Genomic DNA, 6,000 nt, shown 5'->3' with positions numbered 1-6,000 from the left:
ACTTCTGGGTCTGTTTCATTCAAGCTCTGCCCTGTGTGTGTGGCACGAGCCATTTTGTGTGCGTGCGCGAGCGAGAGAGAGAGCTCGCGCACCGGTGGGTATCTACTAGTGATGGGAATTCCGGCTCTTCTTGGTGAGCCGGATCATTTGGCTCGGCTCACCAAGAAGAGCCGGCTCTTTCGACTCCCAAACTGCTCTACAGTTTACCACATATTGTTACAACCCGGCTCCTGGGCTGCAACATAAAGCGGGGAGGCGAGACGAGGGGTATGATAAATAATGTTAATTTATTCCAAAACAAACAAGTAAACAAACAACAAGAACCGGCAACAGGTCCCTGACGCTGCACAGGACAAGTGCCCAGAGAAGACAGAGCGACGTAACGGCTGGGCTCCTCCTATATCCTCTTCCTTTCCAGGTGTAACTCATCCGGCAGGTGCGCCTCATCAGACAGCTGCAGCTGGAACCTGCAATCACACACAAAACCACACACACAACCAGACGGCACCCCACGTGGTGTGGAGGGGTCGTCACACTCCCCCCCATAAGAAAGGAGTTCCCCTAAGAACACCGTTAAGTACCCGAATAGCTAGGAGCTCTTCTCCGATATTCCAGCGTGGACAGAAAACGACTCTGACCAGTCCCCTGACCCTGCACCGGGAAGAACCTGGAATGTCCCTCCAGAACCCGCAACCTAGACCCTGGCAACAAACCCAAGACCCCCAGGACGCTGCCGAACTGCCCCACCCGTCCGACATGCGTGACATGACCCAACATGCAGAGACACATCTCTCCTCAACCCAGACCAAAAGACATACCGCAACAGGTAACCACATGTTTTACGGACACCCAGATGTCCCGACTGCCCATGCGCTTTTCTGAGGACCTCCTCACGAAATCTGACAGGAACCACAATCTGATATACTGGCTCACCCATGAAGCCTTTCCCACGTGACCACCACTTTCTGACCAGCAATCCCCCTTGCAGCTGACAAGCCCTGGTGACACCATTTCCATCCCCGGTGGAGAGAACCGCCTCAAAAAACGGACTCAGGGAGACATCCGCTTTCTGCTCCCTCACCAACTCACTGCGGGATACCGACAACAACCAGTCAGGAATAACCACTGAATCTGTCGCACTGACCTCTTCACCCTGCTCAGATCCCTCCTGTGCACGGCTCACAGCCCGGGTCACAGAACAAGCCACCAACACTGCAGGAGAGCACTTGACATTCTCCCCTGCCTTAACAGTCACAGTGGGTGAAGATGACTGCATGGTAGGCGGTGGACCCTCAGCCCACACACGGCTGCCAGCCAGGCCGTTACCCAGGATAACATCCACACCACCAATTGGCATTACAGGACGGACCCCCATGGCGACCTCACCCTGCACCAGACCTGAGTTAAGCACCACTGAATGCAGAGGAACAGGCACAACAGTCATTCCCATACCTCGCATCCGGACAAACTCCCCAGTTCCAGATTCTTCCAAAAACTGTAACACAGAGCTCAGAATGTACGAGTCATACGATGCCGTGTCTCTCAAAATCTTTACCGGCATGCTGATATCACTTCCCACCAATGACACGTATCCGGTTGACACAAATGCCGAAAACACTGGGTCCTTCCACCCGCATGGCTCATCTATCTGCTGACAGGGAGAGATGACAGGTAACGGCACCACAGACACAGCACAAGCAGCAGAGTTAAACTGGCCTACATAGTTCCCCCTGCTAGCCTTAGCTTTTGGACAGTCAGCCTTCCAGTGCCCTCTCTCCCTGCAGTAATGACAGATTTCCGAATCTCCCAGTGACGGACCTCGCATCTCACACTCACCCCCGTGTGGATTAGCTTTCTCTTCCCATCTCCCTGCACGATACATACCACCTTCATCCTGGACCCTGAGGTTGCGACCGCCCCTGTGCGTTAGCACATAGTCATCTGCCAGAGCAGCAGCCTATGCAGCAGTCTTCACTTTGCGCTCGCTGATGTAAACCGCAATGTGGCTGGGCACAGAATATTTCAATTGCTCCAACACCATCAACTCACACAATGCGACATACGTATCCACTTTCAAGGAGTTACACCACCTACCGAAAGAGGTAACCAGATCCCTGGCAAACTCAACATGTGTCTGCCTGTCAGACATCTCCCAGGACCGAAACCTCTGCCGATAAGCCTCAGGGACCAACTCGTAAGCCTTCAACACCGCAGTTTTAACCCTCAGATACACTTTGCTGTCCTCCATCGTTAAAGCAGAATAAGCTTCCTGTGCCCTACCTGTTAGCACACACTGCAGCAATAAGGTGCTATTAGCCTCTGACCACTCTCTGCTCTCAGCAACACGCTCAAACAAGGAGAAAAACGTATCTGGATCTCGTTCATTAAATTGAGGCACAACCCGCAGATTACCGGAAACGTCAAATGGAGTAGCTCTACCAGGGAAATTAGAGGCCTGACCTGCAGCCCTAGCAAGTAAACCCAACCTCCGCTCCTCTAACTCAAGCCTTTTAATTTCTAGCTGCAACAGCTCCTTTCTCTGCTCAAAAGTCAGGTCTGTATCACGGCAGCCAGACGTACTGCCACCGTCTCTGCTAGGATCACCAGTATATTTTCCCCCTTTGAAAACACCCAACTCGAACAGATGTGCTCTTACAATCCCTCTTATGTTCTCCTTCATCCTCTTATCCCCAACATCCAAGCGGAAATGTTCAGCAACACTGATCAGCTGCTCACGTGAGAAACCCTCCAGTAGCTCCTCTGTAGGCGCTCTCACAAAGTCCTCCACACTCTCCATCATGCAAACACGGAGTGCACGTTCACGCTACCACACAACCTACACGCTACCGTGGCCCGTCCCTCTAACTGCCTTCAGAAACTAGCTAAACTCCCCGCTAGTCTTCAGGTGCTAGTTATGGCGGGTACTTATGCACTTTTCTACCGTAAGCCGGCAACTCCACCTGCAGCCTCGGCGTGCTCCCTAGCTAATAGCTCTAACCACTTTCACACCGCACTAACAGCCCCCCCTACGACCTTCAAGGAAGACCGTACTATACCTAACAGGGACAGATACCACGGTAACTAATGATCTGTGCTCTACTTGCTGCCATACACTCTCCGTGTACTTGAACTGCCAAACACTCACCCCCGCAACGCTACTCCCAGCCAATCAGCTGCACACAATGACAGCTGCAGCTGCGTGAAATCCGTCCCCACAACGGACATCCAGTTCGCACACGTTTCCCAGGTCCAAAGCAACGAGCCCCCATATGTTACAACCCGGCTCCTGGGCTGCAACATAAAGCGGGGAGGCGAGACGAGGGGTATGATAAATAATGTTCATTTATTCCAAAACAAACAAGTAAACAAACAACAAGAACTGGCAACAGGTCCCTGACGCTGCACAGGACAAGTGCCCAGAGAAGACAGAGCGACGTAACGGCTGGGCTCCTCCTATATCCTCTTCCTTTCCAGGTGTAACTCATCCGGCAGGTGCGCCTCATCAGACAGCTGCAGCTGGAACCTGCAATCACACACAAAACCACACACACAACCAGACGGCACCCCACGTGGTGTGGAGGGGTCGTCACAATATTATACCTTTTTAATTAAATCAAATGTAGCCTTGTTTTGACTAATGATTTATATGTGTACACATATATCACTTAAATTATTCAATACATCCTTTGTACTGAAGTATTCAAAAGTAAAGTAATTACATGTTTAATATAAATGATTTGCTGTGGCCAATTGTTTTCATTGCATTTACAGACCAGTGTAACTCTCTGATACCACCCAATGAATGCATTGACTTGCTTGTAGAACACAAAACAGATAGCAACACCTATAAACACTATTACTAAAAAATACCAAACAGATCCTGCATTAGCCATGCCTCATTTCGCTCTATTTGCTCTTTCCAGCACTGTTTTTGCAGGGGGCTGATTCTGTGAGCTGCAGCTGACCACGCCACCCTGCAGGAGAGGGGAGCGTGCTTTGAGATCAGCTGCAAGGCTGCAGCGGGGAGAAGAGGGGGACAAAAAGAGATCTCCGTCCTCCGTGTTTTATTCTTATAGAAGTAAGAAGAGAAGTAATGGGGCAGAAACCCTCCGATCGAGATCCCTCCGCAAAAACAAAACAAAAAACGGCTCGTTCGCGGGCGAGAGCCGGCTCCCGTCGTTCACTTAAAAGAGCCGGCTCTTAGAGCCCACTAGAGTAGGTGAGGACCCTCCTAGAGGAGGTGAGGTCCACTCCCCACTTGTAAAAATAGCACTTTACCCCTGCTTACACCTATATGCCGTGAGCTGATTACCGAGCCTTCATTGTAACAGTCGCGGGTACACTGTGTGTGTGTGTGCGGAGTGTTGCAGTAGAACATTTAACTGTAGCGCTGGTGCATTAATGGGAAACCCTTAATGTTTGAGCACCCTCTATGAAACGTCAAGCTACCCCACAGCACCCCCTAGAGAAAATCTCTGGCGCCGCCACTGGTACTAAGTAAACACATTTGTTCCTGCTCAAGATTAGATTCAACTTTATTGTTATTGCACATATTACAGGTACTGAGACAACGAAATGTAGTTTAGCTTCTAACCAGGAGCAACAAGCAGTAAAGTGAAAAGTAATGTACACAATAGACAGAATAAAATATAGAATGAATTGAATGATGAATAAACAGTGAGGGGTATGAATACAGTAGATATACACAGCAGCCTGTGAGCAGTATGAACAGTGTGTATGAATATGCTAAGATATATAAAGAATTAAAACGGTAAGCAGTGCAAGTATAGTATATATTCATGATGATAAACATTGTGGAACAATGATGAAAAATGTGAATGGAAGTGGCGACGTAAAACTGACACAAACAACAACAAACTTTTGCCGAGCCAATTGGACAGTTTCATCAGCAGCACGTGGTAAAAACCACCAATGAGCGCTCAGCTCGAGATACCAGCGAGTCGTTTGGTCGTTTCCCATCAAGCATTTCGCTTCCGCAGCCCGTGGAGAGGAACTGCGCCGCTTCGCCGCACCTCGCTCTCAAGGCTGCGGGCGTCTTTGTCCCGCGAGATTTCAACGTCTCATGTAGGCGAGCCTCCAGAGCAAGTCGGACAAAATGACTAACCATCATGCAACGCACTAGCAAGACGTTGATCGCAACTGCGCAGGTCTCGCTTGTCTCAAACAAGCCTAGTGTGTTGCCAAAAGAAATATAAATGTGGGGAGATGTGTAGCAGAGATGGGGACTCGAGTCTGCGACTCGGACTCGAGTCGCACTTAAGTCGCACACACAGAGACTTCAGACTTGACTTGGACTCGTGACCAAAAGACTTCAGACTCGACTTGGACTCGTGTGTTGGGACTCGTGAACAATCATTGTGTTTTCTATTTTTGGCGTATTAAAGGTGGGGTAGGTACATTTGAGAGAAACCGGCTCGAGGTCGCTAGAATTTGAAAATACACAACCGGAGATAATCTGCTAGAGGCTGCTACTTCCTTATAGAGCCCGCCTCCTCCAACACACACGAACGCGCACATGACCAATGAGGGCACGAGATAAGTTTGTGCCCAGATGGAAGGCTGACAGGCAGGTAGGCCATCCAGTTACTTTAGCCGGGCTCATTACGCTGACGTGCGCGCCTCTGTTACTACCTCGTAGTAACACAATGGCGACGTACCGCTTGTAATTAGGTTCAACTACAAAAACTTCGAACAAAACGCCGGCGGCACCAACAAAAGGAGCGCACACTGCAAAGTCTGCAATATCAAAATCAAGGCTGCTGGCGCAACAACGTCGAATTTCATCAGGCACTTGAAAACTCACTCCCCGGAGAGGTCAGTCACATTACGCATATGGACGGTTAGCAAACATGTTTAGCTCAGCATCAGCTCTGTAATGTTAACTTAGCTTGCTACTAGCTTTGTAACTGAATATGTGAAAATATTAATGAATTGCTAGTCACACTTGTTTGAGTTGAGTGGCGTTGACATCCAACTCTT

The sequence above is a fragment of the Pseudochaenichthys georgianus genome, chromosome 7 (assembly GCF_902827115.2).
Source record: "Pseudochaenichthys georgianus chromosome 7, fPseGeo1.2, whole genome shotgun sequence".
In the NCBI taxonomy this organism is placed as follows: Eukaryota; Metazoa; Chordata; class Actinopteri; order Perciformes; family Channichthyidae; genus Pseudochaenichthys; species Pseudochaenichthys georgianus.
Note: the sequence above shows the minus strand (reverse complement) of the source record.